This window comes from Bufo bufo, chromosome 3 (assembly GCF_905171765.1).
Source record: "Bufo bufo chromosome 3, aBufBuf1.1, whole genome shotgun sequence".
NCBI lineage: Eukaryota > Metazoa > Chordata > Amphibia > Anura > Bufonidae > Bufo > Bufo bufo.
Window position 1 is genome coordinate 346636045 of NC_053391.1, and position 25986 is coordinate 346662030.

The window sequence follows — 25986 nt, forward strand, 5'->3', positions numbered from 1 at the left end:
TGCGGCAGCCACACATATGTTGCCCGTGCATTGGGGACCCAAATTGCGGTCCCCAATACACGGAATGGCCAGGCAACGGCTGTGTGCATGAGCCCTAAATGAGAGAAAATAGAAATTTTAATGAATTACAGGTTATACCCATTTTGTCCACACTATACCATATATCAATCTTCTCAGCTCCTCCTGCTCCATAACATGCTCCCCTTAGACTCGACTGCATGCCCAACGAGACAGATTCCCTTTAAAGGAGTTATCCAACTCATATAATGACCCCCCCATGCTCAGGCCCCTCGTATACATTATACTTACCTGCTCCTCTACCCGCGTCACTCCAGATCCCTACGCGGCCGCCGCTGCATATCCGAGCAGCCCGCAACAGGGTGATGATAGGTAGGCTCGTCCCCGTCGCGGACTGCTACTGGCTGCTCCCCCTGTCGCTGGATGTTCCGATCCGAGCGACGAGGAGATGCTGCGGCATCTGTGCAGGGATCCGGAGCAACACGGGTGCCGGGGAGCAGGTAAGTATAATGTATACGAGGAACCCGGGCATTGGGGGGGGGGGGGGGGGGCGGTCATTATAGCGGTTGGATAACAAAGTACAACAAAGAGAAGCCAAACCTGGGTCTGCCTGGATGAAACCTAGGTGTGAGACAGAAAAGGGAATAGAAAAAGCAAGACAGAAGGTGGAACGTGAGTGCCTGGCCTAGAAGACTCCAGGAACCATATGTCGAAACATGCAAAATGAAAATGAAATGAAGATCTAATGAAAAACAGAGAGTGGGATTTTGGGTTAAGGGTCACATCATCCATAGAAATAAGTCTTCAGTGATAAAAAGCATCTCCAGCAGACGTCTTGTGTCCTCTTCTTATGTAAAACCTCGGATCCCTATACACAGTTACAGTGTTCTTTCGGTTTTCCACATGGAAAACAGTGAGGACTAATAACGGCAGTCGCTGCAGTTCCCACATAGATTGTCACCCAGCTCTGAGTGCTTCTATTTCTACCCAAGGCTTTAGTCCTAGAGATCACAATGCCAAAGCTGACAGGGCTGCTACAACATAAGCCTTCTCCCTTCCTCCGTGCGCCTTAGATCCGATACGTGTTGATTGAGTTCTCGACAATCTAGGCTGCCAATCACAGGCACTCTCCTGCTGAAAGCCCTCTATGAACCAGAGTGGAAAGTCACTGCAAAAAACGACTACCATTCTGGCAGGCTTGACGTAACCATGCATTAGAGAAGGGGGGCACGTGGGAACCAACTCATTGCCGTAGCGGCTTCCCTCTAAGAAGGATTAGTCATTTGGGGACTGCCCATTGAAATCTGATCAAGCTGATATTTTCTATGGCACTAAAAGAAACGACGTAGCGGTACCTTTTCCATTTCAGTATGACTATATTCAGTAGTACACTGGCGTGTGTCATGTTCCATTTATATAAAGCATCTTCACGATGTAACACAGTTTGTTCCAGTCGGCCAAGCACTCAATAATTCTAGGACCTGCACTTCCTTCTGTGCGTATGTAAGACAAAATAATTATACCGCAAGGTAAGTTACAATACCGCCTGAATATATAATAGTGAAGCCTCAGTGTTATCATCATAAAAAAGAAACTGCTAGTGACCGATTTCTTTTTTACAGATGTTTACTATATATATATATATATATATATATATATATATATATATATATATACACATACACACACACACAGAAATGTAATATAATATATCAGGGACTGGAGAAACCTCTGATCCCGGCTTTTTAACCCAGTACTGATCACAGTGCTGACAAAGGGAGTGTATACCCATTGTCCTGTGCCCACCAGTCCTGGGACTAGAATTGCCAACAAACTTTTAGAGCTGCCAAGGCCTGGATTCCAAAGAGAATTTGGGTCATTAAACCCGCAGTGGGTACAGAATACAAACTCTAGACATGTAAATCTGGCAGGAGTTGATACCACAGATATTGTGCATTTTACATGCAAGGGCAATAAAATAAAGTTATATATTATATTGTCTGACATTTTGATATTGGATAGATCATCAATATCTAATCAGTGGGGGTAAGGCTCCCAGAATCGCCGCTGATTAGCTACTCGAAGAGGCCGCAGCGCTCTGGTCCTCCTCGCAGCTCCCCAAGCACTGCGCCGTATATTGTAGAAAGTTGTGCTTGGTATCACAGCTTAGGCCCATTCACTTTGGTCATGTAAATGATGAACGTGATGTCACTGGCCGCAGCTCTCAAATACCTTATCGGCGGTGGACCCCCACCGATCAGATACTGATGATAGGCCATCAGTATCAAAATCTTGAAAAACCCCTTTAACCCCTTCCCGACATCCGCCGTACATGTATGGAGCATGTCGGGTCTTTAAAGATGGCGCCCACTTCCATGATGTTATTAAAAAAATAACATCATGGGCATCGCCGCGTGCGAAAATGCCCATACTATTAAATATATAAAAAAAGGTAGCCCATACGGTGAATGGTATAATGGGAAAAAAAACAAAAATGTCCGATTCGCTGTTTTTTCACTTTATCTCCCAAAAAATTTAATAAAAAGTCATCAAAAAGTCATACACATCCCAAAATGGTATTGTCAAAAACGACAGCTCGTTCTGCAAAAAAATGAGCCCCCCCCCCCCCCCCCCCCCCACACACATCTCTGTAGACATAACTATAAAAATGTTATGGGGGTTAGAATAGGGCAATGAAAAGAAAAAGTTCCAAAGTTTTTATGTTTTTTCAGCATTAAAACGCAAGAAAAACTATACATATGTGGTATTGCCGAATTCATACTGACCTGGAGTAAAACTGTAGCGGAATTGGTTTTTTGTTTCCAATTTCACCTCATTTGGAATTTTTTCCCACTTCCCACTACATCCTATGTAATATTAAATGGTGGCATTAGAAAGTACAACTTGTCCCGAAAAAAACAAACAAAAAAAACCCCATGCCTTTATATGGCTATGTGAACGGAAAAATAAAAAAAAGGTATGGCTCTGGGAAAGCTGGGAGTGAAAAAACAAAAATGGAAAATAGCCACTTTAATATAACACTATAGTTATAAAAATGTTTAAAAGTAATGGTCCCACAACACAATGTTAAAACTAATAAAGTAAAACATAATAGATACAATAACAACCTAAAAAAATCTGTGGTGTAATATATTTTTTATGCATCCATTATATACACAATTAATTGCCACCATATCCGTTATGTAACCAAAATGAAATAACTGATCTTGAAAACACAAGGGCGCACATAGCTTTTATGTTATGGCTCGTGGAAAGTCGAGAGGAAAGAACTAAAAATCCTCTTGGTCCTTAGTTTTTTCCCCCCATGAAATACCTTTGCTACCTATGATGAGTTTGAATAAGGGTCCATTCACACGTCCGTATGTGTTTTGCAGGTCCGCAAAACACGGACATCGGCAATGCGCGTTCCGCATTTTGCGGACCGCACATCGCCGGCATTCTCATAGAAAATGCCTTTTCTTGTCCGTAAATGCGGACAAGAATAGGATATGTTCTATTTTTTTGCGGAACGGAAGTGCAGATCCGCAAATGCGGACAGCACATTCTGGCCCCAATGAAAATGTATGGGTCCGCACCTGTTCCGCAAAATTTGCGGAACGGATGCGGACCCATTTTGCGGACGTGTGAATGGACCCTAAAGGGTATTGTGCATGCTTGACCCGCTCCAATCCATTTCTCATCACCCTGGTTGTATGGGGACTGGAAACCCTGTGCTATTGATCATGGAGGTCCCAGTGATGATATCATTCGTACCCATCCTGTGGATAGGTGATCAATTTATATGGCATGAACCCCTTTAAAGGGCCAAGCTGGCTCTGCCTTTAAGAAGTTTTCTGGAATTTCACAAAATGAAAATGAGTAGTAATCTTGTATACTGTCTTACAATGTTATTTTTATGAAAGATTTGAAACTTCTATTTTATTTCTTTACTATGAAAGCTGATAATATTTACCAGGCCCCATTGATGACAGATTAAAGACAGATATATATCACCCAGATTACTAGGAGACATATAGACATATCTACTGATTACAATTTAAAGGGGATGTCTATATGCCCTACTGTCACCACTCCTGATATTCCACATGAAATAACAATTCTAGAGCATCTTTTCTGCTGAAAGTGGATAAAGTTACCAGTCGGGGGGGTGTCCCTGCGCAGCCTGCCACCTCCAAATGGTAACACCCATCTGTACCTTTAGGCTACGTCTACACGACGACATTTGTCGCGCGACATTTTGTTGCACTAATGTCGCGCGACAATTTTTATAATGGCAGTCTATGGTGTCGCACTGCAACATGCTGCGACTGCGACGCAACAGTCGCAGAAAATCCATTTGAGATGGATTTTTCTGCAACTGTTGCGTCGTAGTCGCAGCATGTTGCATGTTGCAGTGCGACACCATAGACTGCCATTATAAAAATTGTCGTTGTGTAGACGTAGCCTTATTCATGAACCTCTAAAAGAAATAATTAAGGACCGGCACAACATACAGTTATAAGAATAGAGGTTCCAGAATTATTATTACATGGGGAATGCATGTAGTTACTAAAACAGCCATGTCAGGAGAGGTGACCGGTCCTCGTTAAGGCATATAAGGACTTAGAGGTGATGTTCAGGACTACTGTTCTATGAGACAGAACGGAGAGGCGCTGTGTAAGAGCAGCTCCTGTTATAGTGGACTCAAACTGACTATGTATTATAGACCACCATTCACTTTTGGCTGCCCCTTATAGTGCCCCCTGCGGGGGCGAAAGCCAGAGAATACGGCAGGATGGCAGTATGATGAGACAACCCATTCAAACGAGTATTTCAGTCTACAGCTCGACTGTGAATGGCTGACCAGTCCTAGTAGCGGTTGTACAGCGAGTGGAGGACTGGGATCTTCCGTTCTTGCGATCAGTGAGTTCCCAGTGGTCAGCCCCACCCTCACCCCCCTAGAATTCATCAACTATCCAGAGACAGATTTTAAAAAATACACCTTTAAGGCCTCCCGTGCACCAACATATGTGTTTTGCAGTCCGAAAACTGCAAATTTGCAAAATATGGATCCCAGCCACGTGCAAGCCAATAGTCGAAATGCTTATCCTTGTCTGCAAAACGGTCAAGAATTTGCCATGTTCTATCATTTGCGGGCCAGGCACGCAGACACCTCCGTGTGCGTCCTCATTGTTGTGGTCCCATAGTAATGGATGGGCCTGCGTATGAACCTCATAAAATGCAGGATGGACGCGGACCAAAAATACGGTAATGTGCATGAGGCCAAAGGATTCTAAAGTTCTGGGCAGCAATTACAATGTACTTAAAGGGGAGTTCCATTTGTATTCCTCTTCTGGCATATACAGAAGATTATATTAGTGGGGGTCTTTGGGTTTGGATCCCAGTGCCATGAATTTTATGTGGCATTCTCCTTGAGTAAGAAGTGGTAGATTATTGGTTGAGAAGGGTTAACGCTATTATTGTGGTTGGATTGCTAGGGTGATTTTCTAGGTACAATGTGTAAGTGCAGGGCGATACATACAGTATGTGGGTCTCATGGAGGCGGTACCTACCTTACGGGAAGGTGAAGATGGGACCACGAGTGGCCAAGTCAAGCCAAAGGCTGCAGATGGCGTGCATTGTGTCCAGCCCAGGCTCACAGGATCCGCTGGATGCCAGTCATGGTGCTGCACAGAAGACTCCTATGTCCTAAGCTGACGGTCAGTGACCTCCTCCCGCATGTTACCATGGAGTGTGGTGGAGGAGGAGCTGCGGGGACCACACCGCATCCTCGGTCCATACGACACTACAACTCCTGCTCATCCCGCACCGTCCATCCAGCACAATGCATTCACTAGAAACAGGCAGGGACCTACCATCGCTCACAGAGGGGGGGGGGGGGGGGGGGGCATATTTATAGGCGGATCCACGGCGAATTACTGACAGCGATTCTATACTGCGGAGAGTTATTTTACAATATATGAGCTATGAGTATCCTGTGAAATCTAGTGTTCTATGGGCAGGGATGGCGCTATCATGAGATACGCGCTCCTGAACACCCCTACACGCAGCCAGTGGAAGAGGCCGTGCGAGCTGTCTGCAGTGTGGGCTCCCTGCTCGGGCACAGCTCGCCTTGTGGGCTTCTTGTGCCACTGTGTTCATGTGTGGGGATGGCCTTTCTGCTGCCTGAGGCGAAGACTGAAATGGTGCCCATCCCTCCCCAATGCCAATTTCTTCTCCTAACCCCTTCCCTTCAGCCCATGGCCCTTGGGCTGCCTCTCTCTTGCCTCTGCCTCATTGGTGGTGCACCCCTTGGATGGGGTTATAGACAGTGACCTACAGTTAGGACTTAGCTCTTCAGTGCTGCAGTGGACATAGGTGCTCTGGCAGCCATCATGGAATCATTTACAATGTAAATAGCACCGTACTGATAAAGGCATGGCTACCAGGTGAAGCCTCATTCCTACGTCAGTGATTGTGAGCCAAAACCAGGCCTGGAGCCTCCTCAGACATGAGGGAAAGCTCTGCACCTGTTCTGTGTTCAGAGCCGCTGTAACGTTATATTTCCCTACCTCGTGAGATTTCCCTACCCTCGTCACTTCCGGTCGCACCGGACATGGCGTGAGGAGGTGTGCCGCGCAGGCGCACAACGACGGGGTAGGGAAATTTCACAGCGGGAGCCTCGCCAGCGGTTAGGGTAGGGAAAAATTATGGTCCAGTGCGCAGGCGGGCGCGGTGATCGGATGGATGTTCTCAGCTGGACACCGGCAGACACTGCGCATGTGCCGGGAGCCTGACCAAGCAGTTAGGGAAGGGAAAAATTACATACGGGCCAGTGCTTTTTCCCTACCATAACCGTTGGTGAGGCTCCCATCGCATGCGCAGTATCGGCCGGCGTCCAGCTGAGAACATCCATCCGATCACCGCGCCTGCGCACTGGCCCATAATTTTCCCCTACCCTAACCGCTGGCGAGGCTCCCGACGCATGCACACTCTGCTGTGAAATTTCCCTACCCCGTCGTTGTGCGCCTGCGCGGCACACCTCCTCACGTCATGTCCACTGCGACCGGAAGTGACGAGGTAGAGAAATATAACGTTACACCGCACCTGGTTTTGGCTCAATAAAAATCACTGACCAAACACTGAGGTGTGAATGAGGCACAAGGTACAGGTACTTGAGAAGAAATTGGTGATGGAAGTCCCATGGCGCATAAGCCTTGCCCTCAAATTGTCTACCCAAAGTATGTTCCCATATAGCGGACCCAGTATCTCAGTATAAGTCTTGTACCTCCATAAGGTGTACCCTGAAAATATTCAGTGCTGTCATAACCATTATAGTGAATGGGTTCCCAGCGGTGTCCGGCTATGTAAAATACAGCAATTCTGTAATTCTGCTCCTCTGCCGGGACGGAATACCGTACACAGATGTGAACGTAGCCTAACACTGCAGCACCAATGAAAGACCTGTGCAGAGATAAAACAAATCTGGAATGTCTCTCTCAAGGGACCCCATAGCAGCAGCATTATTTTAAAGCCAGGGCGCTGTACATATGGAGTACAAACTGTACTGTACAGCACTCCTGGAAGTTCAATAGAAGTGAATGGAGTGGTGTAGCACTCTCATGGGGCAGTTTGGCGGCACTTTCTGACCCCCATTCTCATGATTGCTGGGAGTCCCAGTGATCAACACAAATTCCATATCATGTGCATATGGCTGCGGAAGGGACATACAGATGTCACACAGCGTGCTGTCCTCATTTTTTTGCAGCCCCATTGAAATGAATGGATCGGCATCTGATACGCAAAAAAAAGCTGATCGCATGCGGACAGAAAATACGCTGTGTGCCTTAGGCCTTAAAGGATTTCTGTCACCAGAAATGCCTAAATTAAAACGGCTGACATTAGCAATGTGCTAATGTCAGCTGAACCTAACTAGCCTATTCCTAGTTTTATCCATGCCCCCGTTACTCTATAAATGTAACTTTAATATGCAAATTAGCCTCTAGGAGCAGTGTGTGTGTGTGTGGGGGGGTATGGGGCTTTGCTCCTGTTCCTGCTCCTAGAGGCTCCATTCTCCCACCTCTGTCACCTCCCTCCAAGTCCTTATGGACAGGACCAGGCAGCGTTCGCATCCTCCTGCCGACCCTGAGCGCATGGTAAATCTCGCACCTGCGCCGTGCTGTTCAGTATTCGGTGCAGGCATTGTGAAGGAAGGACGCTCACTGGCTGCAGACTTCCTTACTGCACCTGTGCTGAATATTGAATGGCACGGCGCAGGCGCAAGATTTACCATGCGCTCTGGGCCGGCAGGAGGATGCGAACGCTGCCTGGCCCTGTCAATCAAGACTTGGAGGGCGGTGACAGAGGTGGGAGAACAGAGACTCTAGGAGCAGGAGCAATGCCACCCCTGCTCCTAGAGGCTAATTTGCATATTATAAAAGTTACATTTATGGAGTAACAGTGTCACGGTGGGGAGTGGAGGGAAACTCCCCACCGAACACCATGGGAAGCGGAATAGCAACTAGGCCAGGACTCCGGGGACAGGGAGCAAGGCACCTCCTAGAGCAGGGGTCAGCAACCTCCGGCACTCCAGGTGTTGTGAAACTACATCTCCCATCATGCACACTTGCTTGGCTGCTCTCTAAACTCCCACACAAGTGGAAAGAGCATGCTGGTAGTTGTAGTTTTACAACAGCTGGAGTGCCGAAGGTTGCTGATCCCTGTCCTAGAGCATCCCTAATCCTCACCCTGACTCCTAACCGTATGAGCGAACCCAAATGGTAGGACGGCTCATACACAGGAACCTCAGACCCTGAGTCGCCCTGATAATCCTTGGAATAGAGACAGGGCTGAGACAACCTGTTCTTTCAAGACACAGAAGAACAGGAGTCTCCACCGGCCTAGATGCAAGGAAAGGGAAAAACAGAGAACAGCCACTAGATCGGCAGGTAAGAGCCCAGAACAACAAGCACTTACCTGCCGCAGCAACAACCACTGGAACCCATGCATCTGTACTGGAACCCGAACACCAAACAGGATGCAGCACAAAACAACAAACACGGAATCCAGCAAACCAGTAACTGCCTGGACCCCCATGAGGACAGGGTGCATGGTGGCCCCCGGCAGAGCTGCTCACTGACTTGTTGTTCCCCCTAGGGGGAACCCTGGAACCCTCTCACCGAAGGCACAGACAAAAAGGGGGATGTCTAGCATCCATGCAGGACCGGACACACCAACACAGACCAGACATGGAACAACTAGACATAAAACCCCAACCCAAACATACCACACCAAACAGATAAAGGATAGGTAGGGAACGTGACATCGAGATGACATCGATGTCTCACTAGGTGGCCCTCAAGGACTGGGCAGATGGAACACCCAGGACAGGAACATAGCTCCAGCACCAACAGAAGCTGGAGTACAACTAAAACTCCAGGCTTCCAGTCACAGGCAATATAAGCCCCTAGTGACCACACCCAGCCAGGTAGTTAAAGAGGACCTTTCATCAGTTTAACCCTAGTTTAATTATGGTCTTACCTTATAGGGCGGCCCCCACTGATGCCATGGCACTTTTTTTCCCCCCAAAGACCCCTCGTTCGTCCGCTCTTGGCCCCGTTGATTTCGGCGCCTTATATAATAATGAGCCGACTCGGTTATACTAGGCGGAGACTCGAAGTTTCGCTGGGGGCGGTTCTCTTCTCCCTGGCTGTGAGCGCATCCAATTAGAGCACACTGCTCTTAGCCAGGGAGAATGAGCTCCTCCCTGGCTAAGAGCGGTGCGCTCTGATTGGATGTGCGCCTCCCTGGCTAAGAGCAGTACACTCTGATTGTATGCGCTGACAGCCAAGGAGAAGAGAACCGCCCCCAGCGAAACTTCGAGTCTCCGCCTAGTATAATGCTTTATTATGTAAAACTGATGGTTGTTTGTTTCAGTTTTACATAATAAATAATTTTTTTGTTTCTCCTTATTCTGAAAGCAATAGTTTATTTTTTATTTTTTGGGCGACTGTCTTATGTAGTGGCTCATTTTTTGCGGGATGAAATGGCGGTTTGATTGGTACTATTTTGGGGGCATACACCTTTTTGATCGCTTGGTATTACACTTTTTGTGATGTAAGGTGACAAAAAATAGCTATTTTCACACTTTTTTTTTTTTTTTAACGGTGTTCACCTGAGGGGTTAGGTCATGTGATATTTTTACAGAGCAGGTTCTCACGGACACGGCAATACAATACCTAATATGTCTACTTTTTTTTTATTTATTTTACTTTAACACAATAACAGTATTTTAGAAAAAAACAAAAAAAAATAACGTTTTAGTGTCTCCATAGTCTGAAAGCCATATTTTTTAAAAAAATTTGAGCAATGGTATCAAACATGTGTAGTGTATTTTATTTTTTTAATCAGTGATAAATGTGCGGCTATAAGAAGAAATTAATTTGTTTTATTTTTCACTTTTTTTTTTTGACCCAGACCCACTTGGTTCTTGAAGATCCAGTGGGTCTGATGCCTCTATAATACACTACATACAGTACACTATATAGCGTACTGTAGTGTATTGTGACTGCCTGATCAGGCTGCTGCCTTTAGCAGAAGCCTGATTTGGCTTAGCTATACCATGGAAAGTTTGTGCGCTCGCTCGGCCATCCATAAAATGAGGAGGGGGCATATCAGGGGGCACATTGAGGACTGCAGGGGGCTGGGGATATTATATGTACACTTTAAAAGGTTCTGATCCACGCGGCTCAGAACCTGTCAGCCAGCATTAGGATCATCTGATTGGCCAGTCTGTACAGACTAGCCAATCAGAGCGATCGCCTGCCTGGGACCGCCCTCATTGGTCCCCGGCCGGTAAGCTGAGATCCCTGGCTGTGTGTAACAGCCGGGGTCTCAGCGCGGTCACCATGTCTGCAGACATGGTGACAGTTTAATGCCATGACGTGTATATTCGTCATGGAGCGCCAAATAGCAGTGCTCCATGAAGAGTATACCGTACACGTCAAATAGCACTAAGGGGTTGAATGTGTTGTCTCTAATAAAATTCTACAGTTTTCAAACCAACAAGTGTATAGGAAGGAACTGTCCCATTGAAGTGAATAGGACGACTTTTTGTAATTACACCTGCTCACCGCTGGGATGTCAACGGCGAGCACGTAAATAATGAAGCAAAGGCTGCACTGGCACGGCGCGTCCTTCCCTTCAACCAGCAGGGGTGCTGGGTGTTCATATTGATGACCTATCCTGAGGTCTACTTCTACACATTCCAGCGTTCTTTTACATGGATACAGTTAGGTCCATATATATTAACAAGTGAAATGCATGCTCTATTGGGTTCAGATCAGGAGACTGACTTGGCCATTCAAGAATATTCCACTTTGCTTTAATAAACTCCTGGGTTGCTTTGGCTTTATGTTTTGGGTCATTGTCCATCTGTATTATGAAACGCTGACCAATCAGTTTGGCTGCATTTAGCTGGATATGACACACAGTATGTCTCTGAAAACCCCAGAATTCATCCGGCTACTTCTGTCCTGTGTCACATCATCAATAAACACTAGGGACCCAGTGCCAACTGGCAGCCAATGATGCCCAAGCCATCACACTGCCTCCGCCGTGTTTTACAGATGATGTGGTATGCTTTGGATCATGAGCTGTACCATGCCTCCGCCATACTTTTTTTTCCCCGGCATTCTGGTAGAGGTTGATCTTGGTTTCATCTGTCCAAAGAATGTTCTTCCAGAAGTGTGCTGGTTTTTTAAGATGTTTTTTTTTTTTTTTTTAGCAAAGTCCAATCTAGCCTTCTTATTCTTGAGGCTTATGAGTGGCTTGCACCGTGCAGTGAACCCTCTGTATTTACTTTCATGCAGTATTCTCTTTATTGTAGATTTGGATATTGATATGCCTATATCCTGGAGAGTGTTGTTCACTTGGTTGGCTGTTGTGAAGGGGTTTCTCTTCGCCATGGTAATTGGCTTGTTTCACCTGCATGGAGAGCTCCTTTGACCACATGTTTACTTCTCAACAAAATCTTCAAAATCCAAGCCCCAACACTCAAATCAACTCCAGGCCTTTTATTTGCTTAACCACCTCCCGACCGCCTAACGCACGGATGCGTCCTGGAGGCGGTCGATTCATTCCTCCTGGACGCATCCGTGCGTCATCTCGCGAGACGCGAGATTTCCTGTGAACGTGCGCACACAGGCGCGCGCGTTCACAGGATCGGAAGGTAAGCGAGTGGATCTCCAGCCTGCCAGCGGCGATCGTTCGCTGGCAGGCTGGAGATGCGATTTTTTTAACCCCTAACAAGTAAAGACGCTGTTTTGATAACAGCGTCTAATATACCTGCTACCTGGTCCTCTGGTGGTCCCTTTTGCTTGGATTGACCACCAGAGGACACAGGCAGCTCAGTAATAAGTAGCACCAAACACCACTACACTACACCCCCCCCTGTCACTTATTAACCCCTTATTAACCCCTGGTCACCCCATATAGACTCCCTGATCACCCCCCTGTCATTGATCACCCCCCTGTAAGGCTCCATTCAGACATCCGTATGTTTTTTACGGATCCACTGATACATGGATCGGATCCGCAAAACACATACGGACGTCTGAATGGAGCCTTACAGGGGGGTGATCAATGATGGGGATGATCACCCCATATAGACTCCCTGATCACCCCCCTGTCATTGATCACCCCCCTGTAAGGCTCCATTCAGACATTTTTTGGGCCCAAGTTAGCGGAAATTGTTTTTTTTTCCCCTCACGGAATCTAAATGCGTAAAATTTTTAGACATTTATATTCCAGACTTCTTCTCATGCTTTAGGGCCCCTAAAATGCCAGGGCAGTATAAATACCCCACATGTGACCCCATTTCGGAAAGTAGACACCCCAAGGTATTCGCTGAGGGGCATATTGAGTCCATGAAAGATTTAAATTTTTGTCCCAAGTTAGCGGAAAGGGAGACTTTGTGAGAAAAAACAAAAAACAATAAATTTCCGCTAACTTGTGGCAAAATTTTTTGTTTTCTATGAACTCGCCATGCCCCTCATTGAATACCTTGGGGTGTCTTCTTTCCAAAATGGGCTCACATGTGGGGTATTTATACTGCCCTGGCATTTTAGGGGCCCTAAAGCTTGAGAAGAAGTCTGGGATCCAAAGGTCTAAAAATGCCCTCCTAAAAGGAATGTGGGCCCCTTTGCGCATCTAGGCTGTAAAAAAGTGTCACACATCTGGTATCGCCGTACTCAGGAGAAGTTGGGGAATGTGTTTTGGGGTGTCATTTTACATATACCCATGCTGGGTGAGAGAAATATCTCGGTCAAATGCCAACTTTGTAGAAAAAAAAATGGGAAAAGTTGTCTTTTGCCGAGATATTTATCTCACCCAGCATGGGTATATGTAAAATGACACCCCAAAACACATTGCCCAACTTCTCCTGAGTATGGCAATACCAGATGTGTGACACTTTTTTGCAGCCTAGGTGGGCAAAGGGGCCCACATTCCAAAGAGCACCTTTAGGATTTCACAGGTCATTTTTTACACATTTTGATTTCAAACTACTTACCACACATTAAGGCCCCTAGAATGCCAGGGCAGTATAACTACCCCACAAGTGACCCCATTTTGGAAAGAAGACACCCCAAGGTATTCCGTGAGGGGCATGGCGAGTTCCTAGAATTTTTTTTTTTTGTCACAAGTTAGCGGAAAATGATGATTTTTTTTTCTTACAAAGTCTCATATTCCACTAACTTGTGACAAAAAATAAAAACTTCCATGAACTCACTATGCCCATCACGAAATACCTTGGGATGTCTTCTTTCCAAAATGGGGTCACTTGTGGGGTAGTTATACTGCCCTGGCATTTTAGGGGCCCAAATGCGTGCAAAGTAGTTTGAAATCAAAATCTGTAAAAAATGGCCGGTGAAATCCGAAAGGTGCTCTTTGGATTGTGGGCCCCTTTGCCCACCTAGGCTGCAAAAAAGTGTCACACATCTGGTATTGCCGTACTCAGGAGAAGTTGGGCAATGTGTTTTGGGGTGTCATTTTACATATACCAATGCTGGGTGAGAGAAATATCTTGGCAAAAGACAACCTTTCCCATTTTTTTATACAAAGTTGGCATTTGACCAAGATATTTATCTCACCCAGCATGGGTATATGTAAAATGACACCCCAAAACACATTGCCCAACTTCTCCTGAGTACGGCAATACCACATGTGTGACACTTTTTTGCAGCCTAGGTGGGCAAAGGGGCCCACATTCCAAAGAGCACCTTTAGGATTTCACAGGTCATTTTTTACAGATTTCGATTTCAAACTACTTACCACACATTAGGGCCCCTAGAATGCCAGGGCATTATAACTACCCCACAAGTGACCCCATTTTGGAAAGAAGACACCCCAAGGTATTTCGTGATGGGCATAGTGAGTTCATGGAAGTTTATATTTTTTGTCACAAGTTAGTGGAATATGAGACTTTGTAATAAAAAATTTAAAAAAATCATCATTTTCCGCTAACTTGTGACAAAAAATAAAAAATTCTATGAACTCACTATGCCCATCAGCGAATACCTTAGGGTGTCTACTTTCCGAAATGGGGTCACTTGTGGGGTGTTTGTACTGTCTGTCCATTGTAGAACCTCAGGAAACATGACAGGTGCTCAGAAAGTCAGAGCTGCTTCAAAAAGCGGAAATTCACATTTTTGTACCATAGTTTGTAAACGCTATAACTTTTACCCAAACCATTTTTTTTTTTACCCAAACCTTTTTTTTTTTTATCAAAGACATGTAGAACAATAAATTTAGAGAAAAATTTATATATGGATGTCGTTTTTTTTGCAAAATTTTACAACTGAAAGTGAAAAATGTCATTTTTTTGCAAAAAAATCGTTAAATTTCGATTAATAACAAAAAAGTAAAAATGTCAGCAGCAATGAAATACCACTAAATGAAAGCTCTATTAGTGAGAAGAAAAGGAGGTAAAATTCATTTGGGTGGTAAGTTGCATGACCGAGCAATAAACGGTGAAAGTAGTGTAGTGCAGAAGTGTAAAAAGTGGCCTGGTCATTAAGGGTGTTTAAGCTAGGGGAGCTGAGGGGGTTAATTGAGAATGAAATAATGAAGGAATTGCCCACACCTGCCCATAAAACAGCCTTTGAGTCAATTATCCAATTACTTTTGGTCCCTTTAAAAAATAGGGTGCCTCATGTAAAAGAGCTGAAACTCCTAAACCCTTCATCCAATTTTAATGAAATGAAAGCTAAAAGTCTGGACTTCATGTCCATGTCCATTATATAACTATAACTTGAATATGTTTTAGTAAAGGTCCACTAACTATAGATCCCTATTACAAACATATATAAGATTCCATGTTTTAGTAAACAGGTAAAAAAAACAAAATTTGTGTCAGTGTCCAAATATATATGGACCTAACTGTATTTCTACACATTCCGGCACTCTTTTACACACATACTTCTACACATGCGGGCACTCTTTTACACACATTCTTCTACATATGTGGGCACTCTTTTGCATGCATATTCTACACATGCGGGCACTCTTTTACACGTATACTTCTACACATGCCAGCACACTTTTACACACATTCTTCTACATATGTGGGCACTCTTTTACATGCATATTCTACACATGCCGGCACTCTTTTACACACATCCTTCTACATGTGCAGGCGCTCTTTTACATGCATACTTCTACACATGCCAGCACTCTTTTCCACATATACTTCTACACATTCCAGCACTCTTTGACACGCATACTTCTACACATGCCAGCACTCTTTTACAAACATCCTTCTACATATGCGGGCACTCTTTTAAATGCATACTTCTACATGTGCCGACACTCTTTTACACTCGTACTTCTACACATGCTGACACTCTTTTACACACATACTTCTCCACGTGCTGGCACTCTTTTACGCGCATACTTCTACACATGCCAACACTCTTTTACACGCATACTTTTACACATGCCGGCACTCTATTACACGCATACTCCTACCTGTGCCGGCACTCTTTTACGCGCATAATTCTACACATGCCAACACTCTTTTACACGCATACTTCTACACGTGCCGGCACTCTTTTACACGCATACTTCTACACATGCCGACACTATTTTACACGCATACTTCTACATGTGCCGGCACTCTTTTACACGCATACTTCTACACATGCTGAAACTTTTTTACATGCATACTTCTACATACACATGCCAGCACTCTTTTAAACTACTCATTTTGGGGTATTTGGCTTGTGGGTAAAATTCCAGGATGAACCTAAAATGCACTCTAACCTTTACAGGTGAACTTAATGTGACCTTCTATAAACTTTTGAATGCACATGTCCAACCGTTTAATGTTTCAGTACTTTTTGCACAACTTTCTGTTCACTAACAAGTACTTTAACTGCAAAATTCACAGCAGGTGTTTGATCCATGAATCGCCCAATACATTTTCAGGTTCAATTAGAATTGGTATTTATGGTAAAAAGTCCTCCTCATCATGCTGTTCACATTTTGACATAATGAGACCAAGATGACTCCTAACAATTGATCAACAGCATCTCGCCATTGCGATGCTTCAAGCAGGATGTTCCCAGATAGAAGTGGCCACTGAGCTTGGAGTATCTCAGAGTGTCATCAGCAGGTTGCAACTCTTTTATACTCACACCACTACACATGCCAGCACTCCTTTACATGCATACTTCTACATGTGCTGGCACTCTGATAAAATAGAACTAATATTTCAAACTTAGCACTTTGATTCTACAGTTTTTAGCATTGTTCCATTTGTGGCCCTAGACTGCCACTTGACTCAAATACCAGTACCTTATCGATTTTGGAGTCTCCATTTCTGTAGGAAGTTTTTCAGACACCATTTCAGGTTGCAGAGGCCTTGAGGTGCTAAAATATAAGAAGCACCCCCGAAAAAGGCCTTATTTTGGAAACTACAACAGGAATTAATATAGGGGTGCAGGGAGCATGTTGACCCCACAGACAGGGGTGAACTGGCCTAATATCTTACAGGGAAATTTCCCGGTGGCCTGATGCCCAGGGGGCGGCCCAATCCCTCTCATGGTGGCTGGCCAGGTACATAACGATCTGATGCTCTCAGCATTAATTAATGCTAGGAGCTTCAAGTACTTAAGCCAGTGGCAATACATAACTCAACGGTATCACCGTTCTCAGTATGGTGATATGGTATTTTTTGCCACACTGGGGTATTTGGGTTTGCTGGGGTGGTATTTTTTGCTGCGCTACTGTATTTCTGGCCCCGCCTACTTCTGTTGTCCCTTGTGGATTGTGTTGGCTGTGCCTACTTATATTGCCCCGCCTTCTGTCCATTTGGATTCGTCTACAATTTGGGGTCACTTTAAAAGGTTTTCGCAAGATTTTTATACTGATGATCTATCCTCAGGATAGGTCATCAGTATCTGATCGGTGGGGGCCCGACACCTGGAACCCCCACTGATCAGCTGTTTGAGAAGGCAGTGGCACTGCTGTGAGTGCCATGGCCTTAGTCTAGGAGCAGCTCAGCCCCATAGAAGTGAACGGGGCTGAGCACCATACCAAGCACAGCTGCCAGGAGCGCTGGTGCTTTCTCAAAACAGCTGATTGGCGGGGATCCCGGGTGTTGGACCCCCACTGATCAGATACTGATGACCTATTTAAGTCTCCAGTCTGACCTTGCCCACAGGTGTTTCAAAAATGTATTACAATGTGAACATGAATATCAAAAATTACATATGAACAATAAAATGTAGTTTTAGCTCAGAAATGTTCATTTTTACAAAAGTTAACAGGAGAAAAATCACTGCAAAAATTGTTACACCATTTCTCCTGAGTATGGCAATACTCCATATATGGTTGTAACCTGTTTGTGCAAATGGCAGGGCTCAGAAGAGAAGGAGATGTTTCATAGAAAAAGCACCATATAATCTCTTACAAAATGTATCCAGTTTATGGAAATACCCCAGATGTTGTCATAACCTGCTGTTTGGGAACACCGCAGTGCATAGAAGGGAAGGAGCAGTGTCAGACTGCGGTGCCTAGGGTCCACTGGTAAGATTTATTTTGGGGCCCCACCGTACGGATACATTCAAATATTACCTGCTCACACAGCAGCAAGATGCTACTGTACCAGATGATGGAATCTGGGGGTCCCTGCGGCAACTTTGAGAAGGTAGGTCCTGTGGAGAAAAGAATACTGTCTAGCTTTCCTCCACACCTAGAAGTCATCTCAGCTATTGGATTGTGTCTATAATAATAAACTGGGGAGTTTCTTTAATAATCTATCACATTTTTTTATATCAACATAGGCTGGTTGAGGTGCTGTATATTGAATATACTGTATGTATGTAGTGCAGTAAGTCTACTGTGTTATGTGCCACTTGTGCAGGGGGTGGGAGACTAGGGGACCACCTTGCTCAGGGGCCTACTTGGGGATTCACCTGTACCCCTGTGGGCCAGTCCGAGCCTGAGATCAGTGACTGCAGCTTAGCTGCATTGTGTATAGGAGGTCCTGTCTCCATATAAACTTGGTCTGCTGTTCTGTATCTCCCTCAGGCTTTACACTGAAGCACTGCCTGTTCAATTTTGCTGCTGTGTGTAAGTGGAAGGTCAGTACGTGGAGAGATGATTAGGTGACAGTAAGGACAGAAGATTATAAAGTACAGGGACCCAAACCCTCAGAGAGAAGAGGACTATCAGGAAGCTGCAGCATGTGGATGGAGGGGAGGGGCATTAATAAGGGGAAAGGGCCTGGGGAGGTGCTTTCATCAGCCATTGATTAGTAAAGAGGAGAGGTTTTGGGGAAGTTGCTTGGGGTGTTTCCAAATTTTGCACCTAGTTACGCCCTTAAATGCAGTAAGGCCCCATAGACTATTTTGGGGGCTGTATTATGGCTGCGTACCACTTGCATATTACTCTGGTGCCAATGGGTGGCCAAAATTAAACGGTCTCTACAATTTGGACAGCCCCTTCGTAATCACCAGCGTGGGCACAGCACAAAAATACACATCTCATATACTGCAGACCTTCTTATGAGAAGTCCTTATCCAAGCAATCAACGGTGGACAGGAACTTCTTCCTTACTTTTCAGAAAAGAGGTTCTGCAGCATCTGCATATCAAATTTTTTCATTTTATTTAAGGAATTAGAGTGTTTCATATAATATAAAGATCTGACCCCTATGTTTTGGAACTATACAGATTAAAAAAATAATAATCAGCAACCAAATCAAACTAAAAATGTGAAGCAGAAAATGTCGTGGCCAAAAGTTTTGAGAATTACATAAATATTGGAAATTGGAAAAGTTGCTGCTTAAGTTTTTATAATAGCAATTTTCATATACTCCAGAATGTTATGAAGAGTGATCAGATAAATTGCATAGTCCTTCTTTGCCATGAAAATTGACTTAATCCCAAAAAAAACTTTCCACTGCATTTCATTGCTGTCATTAAAGGACCTGCTGAGATCATTTCAGTAATCGTCTTGTTAACTCAGGTGAGAATGTTGACGAGCACAAGGCTGGAGATCATTATGTCAGGCTGATTGGGTTAAAATGGCAGACTTGACATGTTAAAAGGAGGGTGATGCTTGAAATCATTGTTCTTCCATTGTTAACCATGGTTACCTGCAAAGAAACACGTGCAGCCATCATTGCGTTGCATAAAAATGGCTTCACAGGCAAGGATATTGTGGCTACTAAGATACCTCAATCAACAATTTATAGGATCATCAAGAACTTCAAGGAAAGAGGTTCAATTCTTGTTAAGAAGGCTTCAGGGCGTCCAAGAAAGTCCAGCAAGCGCCAGGATCGTCTCCTAAAGAGGATTCAGCTGTGGGATCGGAGTGCCACCAGTGCAGAGCTTGCTCAGGAATGGCAGCAGGCAGGTGTGAGCGCATCTGCACGCACAGTGAGGCGAAGACTTTTGGAAGATGGCCTGGTGTCGAGAAGGGCAGCAAAGAAGCCACTTCTCTCCAAAAAAAACATCAGGGACAGATAGATCTTCTGCAGAAAGTATGGTGAATGGACTGCTGAGGACTGGGGCAAAGTCATATTCTCAGATGAAGCCTCTTTCTGATTGTTTGGGGCATCTGGAAAAAGGCTTGTCCGGAGAAGAAAAGGTGAGCGCTGCCATCAGTCCTGTGTCATGCCAACAGTAAAGCATCCTGAGACCATTCATGTGTGTGGTTGCTTCTCATCCAAGGGAGTGGGCTCACTCACAATTTTGCCCAAAAACACAGCCATGAATAAAGAATGGTACCAAAACACCCTGCAACAGCAACTTCTTCCAACAATCCAACAACAGTTTGGTGAAGAACAATGCATTTTCCAGCATGATGGAGCACCATGCCATAAGGCAAAAGTGATAACTAAGTGGCTCGGGGACCAAAATGTTGACATTTTGGGTCCATGGCCTGGAAACTCCCCAGATCTTAATTCCATTGAGAACTTGTGGTCAATCCTCAAGAGGCGGGTGGACAAACAAAAACCCACTAATTCTGACAAACTCCAAGAAGTGATTATGAAAGAATGGGTTGCTATCAGTCAGGAATTGGCCCAGAAGTTGATTGAGAGCATGCCCAGTCGAATTGCAGAGGTCCTGAAAAAGAAGGGCCAACACTGCAAATACTGACTCTTTGCATAAATGTCATGTAATTGTCGATAAAAGCCTTTGAAACGTATGAAGTGCGTGTAATTATATTTCACTACATCACAGAAACAACTGAAACAAAGATCTAAAAGCAGTTTAGCAGCAAACTTTGTGAAAACTAATATTTGTGTCATTCTCAAAACTTTTGGCCACGACTGTACTGTAAAGGTAAAAAATCAATGTATCCTCGAAAACTGAAAATCTGCTTCCATTAACCACTTCAGCCCCCCTAGCTTAAACACCCTTAATGACCAGGCCACTTTTTACACTTCTGACCTACCCTACTTTCACCGTTTATTGCTCGGTCATGCAACTCACCACCCAAATGAATTTACCCTCCTTTTCTTCTCACTAATAGAGCTTTCATTTGGTGGTATTTCATTGCTGCTGACATTTTTACTTTTTTTGTTATTAATCGAAATTTTACGATTTTTTTTGCAGTTGTAAAATTTTGCAAAAAAACCGACATCCATATATACATTTTTCTCTAAATTTATTGTTCTACATGTCTTTGATAAAAAAAAAGGTTTGGGTAAAAAAAAAAATGGTTTGGGTAAAAGTTATAGCGTTTACAAACTATGGTACAAAAATGTGAATTTCCGCTTTTTGAAGCAGCTCTGACTTTCTGAGCACCTGTCATGTTTCCTTAGGTTCTACAATGGCCAGACAGTACAAACACCCCACAAATGACCCCATTTCGGAAAGTAGACACCCTAAGGTATTCGCTGATGGGCATAGTGAGTTCATAGAACTTTTTATTTTTTGTCACAAGTTAGCGGAAAATTATGATTTTTTTCTTTTCTTACAAAGTCTCATATTCCACTAACTTGTGACAAAAAATAAAAACTTCCATGAACTCACTATGCCCATCAGCGAATACCTTGGGGTGTCTTCTTTCCAAAATGGGGTCACTTGTGGGGTAGTTATACTGCCCTGGCATTCTAGGGGCCCTAATGTGTGGTAAGTAGTTTGAAATCAAAATCTGTAAAAAATGACCGGTGAAATCCGAAAGGTGCTCTTTGGAATGTGGGCCCCTTTGCCCACCTAGGCTGCAAAAAAGTGTCACACATGTGGTATCTCGGTACTCAGGAGAAGTTGGGCAATGTGTTTTGGGGTGTCATTTTACATATACCCATGCTGGGTGAGAGAAATATTTTGGCAAAAGACAACTTTTCCCATTTTTTTATACAAAGTTGGCATTTGACCAAGATATTTATCTCACCCAGCATGGGTATATGTAAAATGACACCCCAAAACACATTGCCCAACTTCTCCTGAGTACGGAGATACCAGATGTGTGACACTTTTTTGCAGCCTAGGTGGGCAAAGGGGCCCATATTCCAAAGAGCACCTTTCGGATTTCACCGGCCATTTTTTACAGATTTTGATTTCAAACTACTTACCTCACATTTGGGCCCCTAGAATGCCAGGGCAGTATAACTACCCCACAAGTGACCCCATTTTGGAAAGAAGACACCCCAACGTATTCGCTGATGGGCATAGTGAGTTCATAGAAGTTTTTATTTTTTGTCACAAATTAGTGGAATATGAGACTTTGTAAAAAAAAAAAAAAAATCATCATTTTCCACTAACCTGTGACAAAAAATAAAAAAATTCTAGGAACTCGCCATGCCCCTCACGGAATACCTTGGGGTGTCTTCTTTCCAAAATGGGGTCACTTGTGGGGTAGTTATACTGCCCTGGGATTCTAGGGGCCCTAATGTGTGGTAAATAGTTTGAAATCAAAATCTGTAAAAAATGGCCGGTGAAATCCGAAAGGTGCTCTTTGAAATGTGGCCCCCTTTGCCCACCTAGGCTGCAAAAAAGTGTCACACATGTGGTATCTCCGTACTCAGGAGAAGTTAGGCAATGTGTTTTGGGGTGTCATTTTACATATACCCATGCTGGGTGAGAGAAATATCTTGGCAAAAGACAACTTTTCCCATTTTTTTTATACAAAGTTGGCATTTGACCAAGATATTTATCTCACCCAGCAGGGGTATATGTAAAATGACAATGACAAAAAAAAAAGGAGGGGAAAGGCGTCTGCCAGGACATAGGAGCTCCGCCCAACATCCATACCCACTTACCGTATATATACTTGAGTATAAGCCGACCCGAGTATAAGCCGAGCCCCTAATTTTACCCCTAAAAAATGGGAAAAATTATTGACTCGAGTATAAGACTAGGGTGGGAAATGCAGCTATAATGCACAGTGTATGTGTATATAATGCACACACTCTACATTATATACACACATCTGCAAGAGGGTGACTCCCTGTATTCAATGCAGAGTGTGTGCATTATATACACACACACTCTGCATTAAATACAGGGAGCCATCCACAGATCTCCCCCCTAAACAGTGCCATCCACAGATCTCCCCCCTAAACAGTGCCATCCACAGATCCCCCCTAAACAGTGCCATCCACAGATCCCCCCTAAACAGTGCCATCCACAGATCCCCCCTCCCCTAAACAGTGCCATGATGGCACTGTTTAGGGGAGGGGGGATCTGTGGATGGCACTGTAGGGGGATCTGTGGATGGCACTGCCAGCCACAGATCCCCCTACAGTGCCATCCACAGATCCCCCTACAGTGCCATCCACAGATCCCCCTACTGTGTTATCCACAGATCCCCCTACAGTGCCATCCACAGATCCCCCTACAGTGCCATCCACAGATCCCCCTACAGTGCCATCCACAGATCCCCCTCCCCGACGCTCACAGCAGTATATTTAAACTAATCAGTAACCTTTAACTTTGGATATCTTACTTTGTCTTTGCTTCGGTAATACAGGCAGTGCGGGGAGCGGCGCTCACTCACTGACGTCACGTGCCTGCTCCCACTAGGCGGCGCAGGCGCGTGACGTCAGTGAGTGAGCGCCGCCCCCCGCACTTCCTGCTATTACCGGAGCTAAGACCTAGACTCGAGTATAAGACGAGGAGGCTTTTTGAGCACAAAAATATGTGCCAAAAAACTCGTCTTATACTCGAGTATATACGGTAGCTCGTATGCCCTGGCAAACCAGATTTCTCCATTCACATCAATCGATGTGAATGAATAAATCATTGCCAGGATTTTTTTTTTTATATATACAAAGTGTTTGCCAAAGTATATGAACACCGCCACCTCCTCAGCTCATATGCCTCGGCAAACGTATCTTTTACTGCAGAGGAGAAATCTCGTCTTGCAGCGCCGCATACACCGACTTGTGTGTAATGTGATAGCAGCGCAATGCTTCTGTCAGAATGCACATCAGTGCTGCAGCTGGTTCATCGGTTGGTCCACCTGGAAGGTAAAAAAAACAAAACAAAAAAGAAAAAACCAGGCCGCAACTCAATAAATTTATTAACTTTATAATAACTTTTGAACAGAACATATAAACTTTTTTTTAACTTTTTGAACTGAACGTTAACTTTTTTGCTTACCTGTGATTTTTTTTTTGATTTTTTTTTTTTTACCTTTCATAGGACAAACCTCTCCTTCCCCATGGGACAATGTGCAAAGCGCAAATCGCCCAAAGATGTGGCGAAGTACATTATGTACTTTATCCCAGGTGAATGGAGAGGTTTGCAGCAGCTGTGAGTAAAAGGGCCCTAATAGCCCTGTGTGCCTGTCCTGTGAGATGCAATCACTATGCTAAGTGTACCTGTGTGTGGTACTTCCGGAAACACTCTCCAAATCATAGGGCAGGGTGGTCAGGACAGTCAGGACAGAAATAGCGGGTGTCACGCCTTATTCCACTCCTGCTACAGACACGACATCTTTTTCGGGGTAACGGTTGGGTTGAGGTACCAGGAACGACACTGGGGAAATGTTGCTCATGTAGACGGCTAACTACACTGGTGGATGGGGCCATGGAACCTCCTGGATACAGGAGGTTCGCGATGATCTCTTCCTGAAATTTGAGGAAGGATCCCGTTCTCCCAGCCTTACTGTAGAGAACAAAACTATTGTACATCGCCAATTGAATCAAATATACAGACACATTCTTATACCAGCGTCTGGTGCGTCGGGAAACTAAATAGGGAGCCAACATCTGGTCATTGAAGTCCACCCCTCCCATGAGCGCATTATAGTCGTGGACTGAGAGGGGCTTTTCAATGACACAGGTTGCCCTTTCAATTTGTATGGTCGTGTCTGCGTGAATGGAGGAGAGCATGTAAACGTCACGCTTGTCTCTCCATTTCACCGCGAGCAGTTCTTGGTTACACAAGACAGCCCTCTCCCCCCTTGCAAGACGGGTGGTAACGAGCCGTTGGGGGAAGCCCACGCGACTAGTTCGCGCAGTGCCACAGCAGTCAATCTGTTCTAGAAACAAATGCCTGAAGAGGGGTACACTTGTGTAAAAATTGTCCACATAAAGATGGTACCCCTTGCCAAATAAGGGTGACACCAAGTCCCAGACTGTCTTCCCACTGCTCCCCAGGTAGTCAGGGCAACCGACCGGCTCCAGGGTCTGATCTTTTCCCTCATAGATCCGAAATTTGTGGGTATAGCCTGTGGCCCTTTCACAGAGCTTATACAATTTGACCCCATACCGGGCACGCTTGCTTGGGATGTATTGTTTGAAGCCAAGGCGCCCGGTAAAATGTATTAGGGACTCGTCTACGCAGATGTTTTGCTTGGGGGTATACAAATCTGCAAATTTCTGGTTGAAGTGGTCTATGAGGGGCCGAATTTTGTGGAGCTGGTCAAAAGCTGGGTGGCATCTGGGACGAGAGGTGCTGTTGTCGCTAAAGTGCAGGAAACGCAGGATGGTCTCAAAACGTGCCCTGGACATAGCAGCAGAGAACATGGGCATGTGATGAATCGGGTTCGTGGACCAATATGACCGCAATTCATGCTTTTTTGTCAGGCCCATGTTGAGGAGAAGGCCCAGAAAAATTTCGGAAACTAGTCGTGGCAGGTGACAAAGAGGATCCAGGTCTGTTTCAGTAATATCAGGCTTCTGGTCAGGGCGATCTCTTGGCCCATCATAGACTCGACATGTCATAAAAGACATGGAGTCGCTAATTGACCTTTTTGGGAAAGCCTGTAATCCTACCATTCTGTAGGCAGGATATTAGATGGTCTCTCATCACGTTGTGCTGGAAGATCGCTGTGGGTTCACCGTCATCTGCCAGAAACTCTCTGCCACGACTAAGTCCAAGAGCTCCGCAGTCAAGAACAGCTCAAAAAATCCCAGGGCCGAACCGATCTGAGCTGTCTCAACCCGAACTCCAGACTGGGCGGTGAAAGGGGGAACTACAGGTGCGGCTGAAGTTGGTGACTGCCAATC

General features: G+C 44.9%; 2 protein-coding genes across 3 annotated transcripts in view; one reads left to right on the plus strand and one right to left on the minus strand.

Annotated features, from left to right (window-relative positions):
* MANEAL (mannosidase endo-alpha like) overlaps positions 1-5798 on the minus strand; it is a 48571-nt gene extending 42773 nt beyond the window's left edge. Inside the window, exon 1 of the mRNA XM_040424446.1 lies at positions 5592-5798. The gene's annotated coding sequence lies outside the window, so the exon portion shown is untranslated. The remainder of the gene's footprint in view (positions 1-5591) is intronic.
* Positions 1451-25986, plus strand: part of UTP11 (UTP11 small subunit processome component) — a 66778-nt gene continuing 42242 nt past the window's right edge. For both annotated transcript variants that reach the window (XM_040424447.1, XM_040424449.1), the window contains exon 1: positions 1451-1547. The gene's annotated coding sequence lies outside the window, so the exon portion shown is untranslated. The remainder of the gene's footprint in view (positions 1548-25986) is intronic.